This window comes from Lathyrus oleraceus, chromosome 1 (genome assembly GCF_024323335.1).
Source record: "Lathyrus oleraceus cultivar Zhongwan6 chromosome 1, CAAS_Psat_ZW6_1.0, whole genome shotgun sequence".
Taxonomy (NCBI): Eukaryota; Viridiplantae; Streptophyta; class Magnoliopsida; order Fabales; family Fabaceae; genus Lathyrus; species Lathyrus oleraceus.
In genome coordinates this window covers 49,558,902-49,573,237 of record NC_066579.1, presented here as the reverse complement: position 1 = coordinate 49,573,237, position 14,336 = coordinate 49,558,902, and the positions used below count along the sequence as shown (strand labels likewise).

At 33.3% G+C, this 14,336-nt stretch overlaps 3 pseudogenes; 2 read left to right on the top strand and 1 right to left on the bottom strand.

Moving 5' to 3' along the window:
- The first annotated feature begins 2,515 nt into the window (after positions 1–2,515).
- On the top strand, positions 2,516–4,195 carry LOC127101862 (polygalacturonase-like; annotated as a pseudogene).
- Positions 4,196–7,639: 3,444 nt separating this feature from the next.
- On the top strand, positions 7,640–8,650 carry LOC127101933 (polygalacturonase-like; annotated as a pseudogene).
- A 944-nt stretch (positions 8,651–9,594) lies between these two features.
- On the bottom strand, positions 9,595–11,539 carry LOC127090953 (uncharacterized; annotated as a pseudogene).
- Between the last annotated feature and the right edge of the window lie 2,797 nt (positions 11,540–14,336).

Here is a 14,336-nt window from a genome sequence, read left to right as displayed (position 1 = left end):
TATTTTGTAGTTTTTAATTTCAAGAGTACTAGACAAATAATCCCTTTAATGCAGATGACGTTGATCATAAGTTGTTTAGTCCTTTGGAAAGAAATAAATCGACATATGTATTAGAACTATTGTCATATATATGTCACCCTTCTTCTATTAAAATTAAATTATTATTTATTATTGAAGGAGTTCATATTCTTTATTGTCAAATTTCATTTCAACCAAGGATGTCAGCCAAGGCTTAGTATTCTTATGCAATCAACTTTTTTTAATAGTACAAAAAATCTTGACTAAAACTTAAGATGACAAATAACACAAAAAGGAAAACAACAAATCAGCTAGAAGGAAAAAAAACAAAAGTCAACCTAGATTAACTGTCTGAACAATCTTGAATCGAAGAACACATCAGAACTTCAGAGAGAGAAAGCTGAAAGAAGAAGGACTTGACTAGTTGCATAAAACACAAAGCAAAGGACAACAACTACCCACCCTACACGTAATACCCCTCACTACTTTAGGGATTACCGACTGACTCCACAAACCAACACGGGTCTTTTCAGCATGCTTGGTATTCACTCATACACTTTCGAGGAAAATTTCTAAGAAGATCACCCTTCTAAATACTACTCCAAGTCAAACACACTTAACTATGGAGTTCTTATTTGTTATTCTACCTAAGAGAAGATGCATCTTATTGGTATATGTAGTAGCAATCAACCGTTAAAAGCATTCCTTCAACCAAATAGTCCCATACATACAAAACCTTAATATCGTCCCATTCCAGTGTAAGTTAGGATGACCACTCCCCAGCCTCTTAGGCCTCAGATATTACAACCACTTCCATGCCCTCTTCGGCCTCAGGTGTTACACAACACACTATTAAATTCCTAGCCATTTTACATGGTCATAGTCCTAGTGAACCACAGAAAAAATAAAACATAGAGTATGGGCACTAACCCACTTCCGAGTCAAGCATACAATTGAGGACATCTACTGAGTAATATTGAAGCGTTTCAGATAAAAAATATATTATTTTTTCATTTTTTAAATAGTTCATACCACAAAATCTTTGTCGTGAGTTATTTTATTGACAAATCATCATCTAACCTGCTACATCAATTAAAATTTGATGTGACACTCTTCAAAATATAACCATCTAAAACTTTTAATATTTATTTCACTATGATGTGTAACCATCCATCCATAAAATCTATAAAAAAACACATTTATATATTTCACCAAATTATAAATAACTCTATTTAATGAAAAAATAATAATTCATATTTAACCGTTTTAAAACTCTAATACAATAAATCTTATGACAATGCTTAAAATAAAATGGTCATATGATGTTTGTAAGTTTAATTATAACTTTCAAACTGACCTACTAATGCTTCAAATGTTTTTCTAAAATATAAATTTTAATTATATCAACAATTACATATTACAAAATTCAATTCAAAATAGAAAATTAGACAATAATTTTTTTAGCTACTATATATAATCCTTAACATATAGATTTTCTACTATATATTAAAAAACTACATTTATATATTCCACTAGAATTGTAAATAATTTTTTAATGAAATAATAATAATTTATATCTAACCGTTTTATAACTATAGTACAAAAAATTATAACAGGGCTTAAAATAAAATGACCATACAATATTTTCAAGTTTAATTATAACTTCCAAATAGATATATAAATGATTCAAATTCTTTCTAAAATATAATTGTTAATTATATCTATAATTACATGTTACAAATTTAAATTCAAAATAACAAATTAGACAATTATTTTTTCAGCTAAAATATATAATCTTTTACTCATAAACTTTCTACAACATATTAATAAATTATATTTATTTAACATTATAAAAAATTTAAATGAATTAAATGATATGTATATATGTTAAAAGTAAATGACATAGGCAAATACACACAAAAACAATATCATTGTACTTGGTTTAAAACCCATACTTAATTTTTTCTATACCCATTCAAATATATTAGAATATCGAGAGTTTCATTTGAAGTTTTATTATTAAGAGTGATGATTATTTTAATGATATTTGAATTATAAACATTAAATTATCTTCAATCCACAAAATGATGAATATATATTCTTAGAGAGTATAAAAAAATAACAATTTTTTATGCACTTATTTTACATTTTAAATTTTAATTTTAATATTTTATCTTATATTTACAAGATTCTAACATATTTATTATTCACAATTTTTTTTTCTCTTCATCCTATTATCTTGATGACAAAAAATTTATACTCAAAAATAAATTTGTATCAAAATCATTCTACTTAAATAATTCATCTAAGTTCCGTGCAGCGCATGGGTTTCAATCTAGTTTATTGTTATTTGTTATTCATAAGTGATGAAAAACAATTGTTATTAATAGAAATTTAAAACAACCAAAGAATTTAAAAAAGGAAAGAGACATATTTAGACAATAGTTAGTTTCCATTCAACTATAAATAGTGTTCGATATTACGTTATCTTGAAATCAAACATTCATTAACGAGATAGTAACAATAATCAAACAAGACATGAAGAAGTTCAGTATTGACATTATTGTTTCATTCATATTTCTAGCTTACTTTGGTGTAGTTCAAGGGGACCTTAACATAAATGATTATGGTGGTAAACCAAATTCAGATATTACTGAGGTATTAATTATTATTGAATTGATAATGAGAAAATAATTGTTTTCTAATTGATTGTGTTTTTTTTCTTTCTTAAGGCTTTCAAAAAAGTTTGGACTGAAGCATGTGCATCAACATCTGCAGTTAAGATTGTGATTCCATCTGGTAATTATAGGACAAATGGAATAGTTGCTGAAGGTCCATGTAAGGCTCCAATTGAGGTTCAAGTTGATGGCATATTTCAAGCACCTTCAGACATAAATAGTATGCCAAAAAGTGATCAATGGATCAGGTTTGGAACTATGGACCATTTAACCGTATCAGGAAATGGAGTTTTTGATGGTCAAGGCGCAGCTACATGGAAACAATCTTCAGCTGCTTGGAGCAAAAATCATAATGTTAACCAAAAAGTTTCCCAGGTAAATATTAATCGTCAAATCAAATCATTATAACACTTGTTTAATAAACATTTTATAATTGATTTTATTGGTTGAATTTCAACAGAATTTGGGTTTTTATTTTGTTAACAACTCCATCGTCACTGGAATTACATCTAAGACAGCAAAAATTTCCATTTTATGATTTACGGCTGCGAAAATATCACATTGGATGCTGTCAAAATTAGTGCTCCTGGTGACAGTACAAACACCGATGGAGTTCATTTGGGAAAATCAACTGATGTTAAAATTCTTAATATCGACATTGCTACTGGAGATGATTGTGTTTCATTGGGTGATGGTTGTAGAAAAGTACTAGTACAAAATGTGAAATGTGGACCTGGTCATGGTATTAGTGTTGGAAGCCTTGGAAGGTTTACACAAGAAGATAACGTAGAAGGTCTTATAGTTAAGAATTGTACTATATCAGATACTGAAAATGGTTTGAGGATTAAAACTTGGCCAGCTGGACCAGGAACAATTACTATTACTGATATGAATTTTGAAGATGTTACCATGGTTAGTGTCAGGAACCCTATCATCATTGACCAAGAGTATTGTCCATGGAACACGTGCAACAAAAAGGTAATCATCACTATAAATTTTGAAGATGGTTAATTATGTAGGTATAGTTTAAATGACTTATATTTTCTTGCATGGTGTAGATTCCTTCAAAAATAAAGATAAGCAAGGTTTCATTCAAGAACATTCATGGAACTACAAAAGCAGAAGAGGGAGTGGTTCTTATATGCAGTAGTGGTGTACCGTGCGATGGTGTGGAGTTGAGTAATATTGATCTCACATTTAATGGAAAACCAGCAAAAGCTGTGTGTTCTAATGTCAAACCTATAATTAAAGGAAATGCTCCTACTTGTGAACCTTATAAACCACTTCCCTCCTGATCTTCCAAATCCTCGGGGTCCTCTAAACTCGACGAATCCGATTGATCAATTTTTTGTACTTTTTAATTTCAAGAGTACTAGACAACCATCCCTATAATGCAGAGGATGTTGATTATTAGTAGTTTAGTCTTTTAGAAAGAAATAACTCGACTTATGTATTAGAAATACTGTCATGTATATGTCACCCTTCTTTTAATAAAATTAAATTATTATTTATTATGGAAAAGTTTATATTAATTATAGTTATATTGTATGCATTTTGAAGATATAACCATGGTTTGTGTCACAAACTCTATCACCGTTGACTAAGAGTATTGTCCATGGCATCACTACGACAAACAGGTAATCATCTTTATTTCATAATCTTACCACTTGTTTGTTAAAAATTATTTCAAAAAAGATAAATATTTTGTTCATTTGTTGTATGGTGTAAAATCCATAGAAAATAAAGATAAGCAAGGTTTCATTCAATAACATTCATGGAACTACAAAAGCAAAAGAGGAAGTGGTTCTTAAATGCAGTAGTGGTGTACGGTGCGAGGGAGTGGTTCTCCAATTTAATGGAAAACCAACAAACGTTGTATGTTCTAATGTCAACCCTATAATTAAAGGAAATGCTCTTTTTTGTGAAGCTTATGGACCACCTCCAAATCATTCGGGTCCTTTAAATCCGGTTGATCAATATTTTGTAGTTTTTAATTTCAAGAGTACTAGACAAATAATCCCTTAATGCAGATGACGTTGATCATAAGTTGTTTAGTCCTTTGGAAAGAAAAAAATCGACATATGTATTAGAACTATTGTCATATATATGTCACCCTTCTTCTATTAAAATTAAATTATTATTTATTATTGAAGGAGTTCATATTCTTTATTGTCAAATTTCATTTCAACCAAGGATGTCAGCCAAGGCTTAGTATTCTTATGCAATCAACTTTTTTAATAGTACAAAAAATCTTGACTAAAACTTAAGATGACAAATAACACAAAAAGGAAAACAACAAATCAGCTAGAAGGAAAAAAAACAAAAGTCAACCTAGATTAACTGTCTGAACAATCTTGAATCGAAGAACACATCAGAACTTCAGAGAGAGAAAGCTGAAAGAAAGAAGGACTTGACTAGTTGCATAAAACACAAAGCAAAGGACAACAACTACCCACCCTACACGTAATACCCCTCTACTTTAGGGATTACCGACTGACTCCACAAACCAACACGGGTCTTTTCAGCATGCTTGGTATTCACTCATACACTTTCGAGGAAATTTCTAAGAAGATCACCCTTCTAAATACTACTCCAAGTCAAACACACTTAACTATGGAGTTCTTATTTGTTATTCTACCTAAGAGAAGATGCATCTTATTGGTATATGTAGTAGCTACCAACCGTTAAAAGCATTCCTTCAACCATGTAGTCACGTACATACAAAATCTTAATATCGTCCCATTCCAGTGTAAGTTAGGAGGACCACTCCCCAGCCTCTTAGGCCTTGGATATTACAACCACTTCCATGCCCTCTTCGGCCTCAGGTGTTACACAACACACTATTAAATTCCTAGCCATTTTACATGGAGTATGGGAACGAACCCACTTCCGAGTCAAGCATACAATTGAGGACATCTACTGAGTAATATTGAAGCGTTTCAGATAAAAAATATATTAGTTTTTCATTTTTTAAATAGTTCATACCACAAAATTTTGCCGTGAGTTATTTTATTGACAAATTATCATCTAACCTGCCACATCAATTAAAATTTGATGTGACACTCTTCAAAATATAACCATCTAAAACTTTTAATATTCATTTCACTATGATGTGTAACCATCCATCCATAAAATCTATAAAAAAACACATTTATATATTTCACCAAATTATAAATAACTCTGTTTAATGAAAAAATAATAATTCATATTTAACCGTTTTAAAACTCTAATACAATAAATCTTATGACAATGCTTAAAATAAAATGGTCATATGATGTTTGTAAGTTTAATTATAACTTTCAAACTGACCTACTAATGCTTCAAATTTTTTTCTAAAATATAAATTTTAATTATATCAACAATTACATATTACAAAATTCAATTCAAAATAGAAAATTAGACAATAATTTTTTAGCTACTATATATAATCCTTAACATATAGATTTTCTACTATATATTAAAAAACTACATTTATATATTCCACTAGAATTGTAAATAATTTTTTTAATGAAATAATAATAATTTATATCTAACCGTTTTATAACTATAGTACAAAAAGTATTATGACAAGGCTTAAAATAAAATGACCATACAATATTTTCAAGTTTAATTATAACTTCCAAATAGATACATAAATGATTCAAATTCTTTCTAAAATATAATTGTTAATTATATCTATAATTACATGTTACAAATTTAAATTCAAATAACAAATTAGACAATTATTTTTTCAGCTAAAATATATAATCTTTTACTCATAAACTTTCTACAACATATTAATAAATTATATTTATTTAACATTATAAAAAATTTAAATGAATTAATGATATGTATATATGTTAAAAGTAAATGACATAGGCAAATACACACAAAAAACAATATCATTGTACTTGGTTTAAAACCCATACTTAATTTTTTCTATACCCATTCAAATATATTAGAATATCGAGAGTTTCATTTGAAGTTTTATTATTAAGAGTGATGATTATTTTAATGATATTTGAATTATAAACATTAAATTATCTTCAATCCACAAAATGATGAATATATATTCTTAGAGAGTATAAAAAAACAACAATTTTTTATGCACTTATTTTACATTTTAAATTTTAATTTAATATTTTATCTTATATTACAAGATTCTAACATATTTATTATTCACAATTTTTTTTTTCTCTTCATCCTATTATCTTGATGACAAAAAATTTATACTCAAAAAATAAATTTGTATCAAAATCATTCTACTTAAATAATTCATCTAAGTTCCGTGCAGTGCATGGGTTTCAATCTAGTTTATTGTTATTTGTTATTCATAAGTGATAAAAAACAATTGTTATTAATAGAAATTTAAAACAACCAAAGAATTTAAAAAAGGAAAGAGACATATTTAGACAATAGTTAGTTTCCATTGGACTATAATAGTGTTCGATATACGTTATCTTGAAATCAAACATTCATTAACGAGATAGTAACAATAATCAAACAAGACATGAAGAAGTTCAGTATTGACATTATTGTTTCATTCATATTTGCTTACTTTGGTGTAGTTCAAGGGGACCTTAACATAAATGATTATGGTGGTAAACCAAATTCAGATATTACTGAGGTATTAATTATTATTGAATTGATAATGAGAAAATAATTGTTTTCTAATTGATTGTGTTTTTTTTTCTTTCTTAAGGCTTTCAAAAAAGTTTGGACTGAAGCATGTGCATCAACATCTGCAGTTAAGATTGTGATTCCACCTGGTAATTATAGGACAAATGGAATAGTTGCTGAAGGTCCATGTAAGGCTCCAATTGAAGTTCAAGTTGATTGCATATTTCAAGCACCTTCAGACATAAATAGTATGCCAAAAGGGATTGATCAATGGATCAGGTTTGGAACTATGGACCATTTAACCATATCAGGAAATGGAGTTTTTGATGGTTAAGGCGCAGCTACTTGGAAACAATCTTCAGCTGCTTGGAGCAAAAATCATAATGTTAACCAAAAAGTTTCCCAGGTAAATATTAATCGTCAAATCAAATCATTATAACACTTGTTTAATAAACATTTTATAATTGATTTTATTTGTTGAATTTCAACAGAATTTGGGTTTTTATTTTGTTAACAACTCCATCGTCACTGGAATTACATCTAAGGACAGCAAAAATTTCCATTTTATGATTTACGGCTGCGAAAATATCACATTGGATGCTGTCAAAATTAGTGCTCCTGGTGACAGTACAAACACCGATGGATTCATTTGGGAAAATCAACTGATGTTAAATTCTTAATATCGACATTGCTACTGGAGATGATTGTGTTTCATTGGGTGATGGTTGTAGAAAAGTACTAGTACAAAATGTGAAATGTGGACCTGGTCATGGTATTAGTTTGGAAGCCTTGGAAGGTTTACACAAGAAGATAACGTAGAAGGTCTTATAGTTAAGAATTGTACTATATCAGATACTGAAATGGTTTGAGGATTAAAACTTGGCCAGCTGGACCAGGAACAATTACTATTACTGATATGAATTTTGAAGATGTTACCATGGTTAGTGTCAGGAACCCTATCATCATTGACCAAGAGTATTGTCCATGGAACACGTGCAACAAAAAGGTAATCATCACTATAAATTTTGAAGATGGTTAATTATGTAGGTATAGTTTAAATGACTTATATTTTCTTGCATGGTGTAGATTCCTTCAAAAATAAGATAAGCAAGGTTTCATTCAAGACATTCATGGAACTACAAAGCAGAAGAGGGAGTGGTTCTTATATGCAGTAGTGGTGTACCGTGCGATGGTGTGGAGTTGAGTAATATTGATCTCACATTTAATGGAAAACCAGCAAAAGCTGTGTGTTCTAATGTCAAACCTATAATTAAAGGAAATGCTCCTACTTGTGAACCTTATAAACCACTTCCCTCCTGATCTTCCAATCCTCGGGGTCCTCTTACCTCGGCGAATCCGATTGATCATTTTTTGTACTTTTAATTTCAAGAGTACTAGACAACCATCCCTATAATGCAGAGGATGTTGATTATAGTAGTTTAGTCTTTTAGAAAGAAATAACTCGACTTATGTATTAGAAATACTGTCATGTTATGTCACCCTTCTTTTAATAAATTAAATTATTATTTATTATGGAAAAGTTTATATTAATTATAGTTATATTGTATGCACTTTGAAGATATAACCATGGTTTTGTGCCCAAACTCTATCACCGTTGACTAAGAGTATTGTCCATGGCATCACTACGACAAACAGGTATCATCTTTATTTCATAATCTTCCACTTGTTTGTTAAAAATTATTTCAAAAAGATAAATATTTGTTCATTTGTTGTATGTGTAAATCCATAGAAATAAAGATAAGCAAGGTTCATTCAATAACATTCATGGACTAAAAAGCACAAGAGGGAGTGGTTCTTAATGCAGTAGTGGTGTACGGTGCGAGGGAGTGGTTCTCCATTTAATGGAAAACCAACAAACGTTGTATGTTCTAATGTCAACCCTATAATTAAAGGAATGCTCTTTTTTTGTGAAGCTTATGGACCACCCCAAATCATTCGGGTCCTTTTAAATCCGTTGATCATATTTTGTAGTTTTTAATTTCAAGAGTACTAGACAAATAATCCCTTTAATGCAGATGACGTTGATCATAGTTGGTTAGTCCTTTGAAAGAAATAAATCGACATACGTATTAGAACTATTGTCATAATATGTCACCCTCTTCTATTAAAATTAATTATTATTTATTATTGAAGGAGTTCATATTCTTTATTGTCAAATTTCATTTCAACCAAGGATGTCAGCCAAGGCTTAGTATTCTTATGCAATCAACTTTTTTTAATAGTACAAAAAATCTTGACTAAAACTAAGATGACAAATAACCAAAAAGGAAACAACAAATCAGCTAGAAGGAAAAAAAAACAAAAAGTCAACCTAGATTAACTGTCTGAACAATCTTGAATCGAAGAACACATCAGAACTTCAGAGAGAGAAAGCTGAAAGAAGAAGGGACTTGACTAGTTGCATAAACACCAAGCAAAGGACAACAACTACCCACAGGGGAATTTTCACAAACATGACTGGAGCAAGAAGGTAACTGTTTTTTCTCGAAGCTTCTTTGTAGGACTATGCAGGCCTGTTACCTGCTATGCCTGATGTTATGGTGTTGGTTTTGGAGAGTTTGGAGACATCTAGATATTCTATCTTTATCTACGATGTTACCTGACATGTGTAGCATAGATGATTGAGTAAGAGAGCAAAGAACCTTGTGGGTAGACTATACGGTTAGATCAGCACCTTGCTGCAGGGCTGACCTAGGCAGTTTAGGATGAAACCCTAGATGTGCGCCGTGAGCTTCATCAACTATCAAAGGAATTTTCCCAGAATGACAAATCTCAGAAATCTCAGCCAAGTTACTGCAAACACCATGATAAGTAGGTGAAGTGATGAAAACTGCTCCTAGTTTTTTTCTTCCAGTTCTAGTTCGTTGATAGCTTTCAATACCTGTAACGGAGTGACGCCACTAGGGAGATCCCAATCGTTTTTACAGTCAGGAACAATGTACTTAGGCACTGCACCAGATAACACCATGGCAGATATAGCTCATACATGACAGTTCCGGGGAAGAATGAGATAATCTCCAGGTGAACAGGTTGCCATAATTGCTGCATGGATCCCACAAGTAGTACCTCCGACGAGAAACCATGTGTGTGATGATCCAAACAGTTTGGCTGCTTCTTTTTGTGCTTCTAATATGGGGCCTTGAGGACAAAAGAGGTTATCAAGTTCTGAAAGCTCGGGCAAATCATGAACATATGGTCTTATTCCAATGAGTTGAGTCATCGAAGCAGGTGCGGCATGGCCTCTGTTATGTCCAGGAAAGTGAAAAGAAGCAGCATTTTGTTCAGTTGAGGCTTTCAATGCACTCACTAGAGGAGGTAGACCTCTCGGCGGAAGCTCGGGTGAATTACTGCATTCAGCGGGTTTGTTTGCGATGGATACATTGCTCGCCGTCCCAGTGTTCTCGTTTTGTCTGCATTCGGGAAGTGTAATACTTCTTACCTGAAAGCAATAGGATAGAATCGTTGGTGAAGGTTTAAAACTCAATTTGTTGGGAAATTCTGAAAAAATGGGAAGGTGAAAAGTAGTTTGTGTTTTTTCCTTGTGCAGGTCACAGGTTGTAACTTTGGTGAAATTCGTTGGATGGTTGGAAGTTCGGTTTCACGAGCAAGGCATTCAGTAGCATCCAATGCATTGCCGGTTTGAGTTGTAGAAAAGGGATGATAAGCTACTGCTAACATACTGTCAAGATTGGAACTGAAGGTTAATTTAATTGGAATATTAATGAACTTCCATGCTATTGGTTTCAAATTGAAGTCAGCTTGTGAACATTGTGCCTGCTGCTAACTTTGTTGTTTGTTGCAGGCTATGTGAGCTTGGACTCTGTACCGCAAGTGTGGTACCATTCCAGCAGAAGGAATTGTTTTCAAAAATTTTCTACAGGCTGTGAATAAGCATGTTTAGGTTGCTGCTGCTGATAGCTGTTATAGTAGCCCGAGTATCCCGTACTGCTGCCATAGCCATATGGATTAGAAGAATTTGCATATGATGTGTATGCATTGTAATCTTGTGGTGTATTAGCTGTTCCCAAATTTGATGTCTTACCAGCAGCTAAGAACCTATTCTTAGTGGTATCAAATTGCACAACACCTACAGATCTTTTCCCAAGACCATGGTATGTACGCTTCATAGCTCCTTCACTTTCATTCCATTCAACTAGAAATGACTCCCCTTCTTTATTTGAGCCACACGAAAACAATCTTGTTCCATCAGCGTTATATGACATTGTGGTAGATGAATGGCTTTACTTTATGGCTTGGATTTTATGTTGGTCATGACTTTGGTCTGTGCAGGTTAGGCGTTGCAGCAGGTTGGTATAGCAGGGCAAATGCAGCATGATGGAAGTTAATTGGCAAAGCAAGATTCCAAAGGTTCAAGGTGTGACCATGTTGACATTAAAGTGAAGAAGCCAAGCACAAGTGGTTAAACCAAAGATAACAGGGACATGGATAATGTCATGAGAGTTAGGACTAGTCATTTAGTGATTAGGGATGACCAATGGCATAGGGTTGACTTTGGTCAAAGTTGACCAAAAAGTCAACTGTTGACCAAAGTCAACAAATGGTTAAAATTCAATTTTATTTGCATTTTTCTTGTAAATGGACAAATGATTGATGATTGTGGTGAAAATTTAGAGTTTTTGGATTTTGGGTGACTTTGGTCAATGTTGACCAAAAAGTCAACTATTGACCAAAGTCAACAATTGGTCAAAAATTGTCAAGACTTGTATTTTCTTGTGTAGAATCAAATGTAATGGTTTACAATGACATGAACTAGATTGAAATGGATTAACAAATGGTTTGAAGTTGGCTTCCAAATTGTTTTGTCTTATGACTTGAATGTTTGACTTTTGAAAAATAACTTGACTGATAATGTACATGAACAAGGCCATGAAATGAGACCATAAGGTTAGGGTTTTGACATAGTATCCATGAACCAATAACATGACTAGCAAGTGGCTTGAAACACAAGAAGCTTGGTTGTTTGGATGACCAAGACCATATGAGTATTAACAATCACATGAACCACACCATGACTTTGGACCAAGACCAATCCTCATATAAGACCAAAGTAAGGTTAGGCCAAACATGCTAAACAAAAGTAAAAACATAAAAAATTTAGGACCAAAATCGGGGTATAACAGTTGCCCCTATTTAAGCGTCTTCAACTAGAGAATATGAAGCAGGACGTTCTTCATATGATCATAGTGGGAGATGGTTAAATACTAAGAAGACCCGGATTTTGATCCTGAATCCCTATGAAGCAATGCCTGTCAGAATCGTCAAAGAAGCAATCTCAAAAGAATAATCCGTCTGGTACGGTGAAAATCGGCCTGAGTACCGAAACAGAAAGTTGACCTGGATACCAAAATAAATGGTAACACAGGAATACCCATGGCCTGAACGCCGCACATTAGTCTGAACACTTAGCATCAGAATATGAGAGTATCAATGTTGGTCTGATCACCGGAAATCTGGTCTGAACACCACTTCGATCTGGAAATCGGAAAACTGGCCTGAATGCCACAAGTACTTCGACTTGATCGTCGGAAACTTCTTCGATCTGAATATCAGAAAAAACTGGCCTGAATGCCACAAGTACTTCGACCTGATTGTCGGAAACTTCTTCGATCTGAATATCAGAAAAAACTGGCCTGAATGCCACAAGTACTTCGACCTGATTGTCGGAAACTTCTTCGATCTGAATATCGGAAAAAACTGGCCTGAATGCCACAAGTACTTCGACCTGATTGTCGGAAACTTCTTCGATCTGAAAATCGGAAAAAACTGGCCTGAATGCCACTTCAGTCTGAATACCGGAAAATTGGCCTGAATGCCACTTCGGTCTGAATACCGGAAAATTGGCCTGAATGCCACTTCGGTCTGGATACCGGAAAAACTGGCCTGAATGCCACTTCGGTCTGGATACCGAAAAACTTCATGCCTGTCAGCATCGGCAGAAATAGGGAAAATGATAATTGAGGCGGCACGTGGGCCAACGATCCCTGCTGGGGATAATAAGTCATGAACAACCTTCAGTCCGAGCACTGGATAATAATGCCGAGAATGTTTTATGCTTACATGCGTATGTTTGAATTTTTCAATGGCGTAATGCTCCATGAGAATGGAAATGCTACGCGATTTGGGAGGATGCAATGCAATATGATTCTACATGCAGGGATGCGAAATGCTAGGGAAAATGCCAAGCTGAAGCAAGGAATCCCGTTGGGGAAATGATTATAATCTTCCGGACCCTGGCACTACTGTTGGAGATGCACAGCATAATGAACTATGTGGGGAAATGTCCGGCCACGCGGTGTTCTGGCAATGACGAGATACCGAGACTCTGACTGGGGAGAGAACCGCGCTGGAAACCTGTTGTTGGGGAAAGCGATAATGGTTCTGGCAACCATAATCTACGAGAGATGACTCAGCAGGGGGGAGCAAACACTGATACGCTACCGAGGTTATGCTTCTAGGAAAGAGATCATCGATCTGGGATTGAAATCCTCGATCTGGCATCGAACTCTGAGGAGCAGCTGCTTCTGCTGGGGATATACAGTCTGGTACTGTCAACTCTACTGGGGAGTGTATAGTCTGAAGCACATGCTTGGGAAGCACCGTAGTGAGAACCTGCTGGGAATCTTAAGGAAATGCCCTGAGTGTACCTGTTCTGAATAGATGATTCAAATTACTTAAGATTTACAGCAATTTTAAATGTTCATTGAGCATGTACCTGTAAAGCTCTTATGTTTTATGATGCAATGTTTATCAAAAATCCGGACGTCATTTTTGCAAACAAAACAGTAAAATGAAAATGAACACAGAGATGTACTGAATAACATGATTTTATTGATTGAATGGCCTCTGAAAAGGCATTTACATCAGGAAGCAATCCCTGGAAAGAGGTAATCGCAAAACAAGAATTAATCTGATGGCAATGTGAAATGGATTTCTATTGGGTTCCAATTCTGCTATGACTTGCTCGTCTTCAAGATCCTCCAGATGATCAGCTTTCTGAAA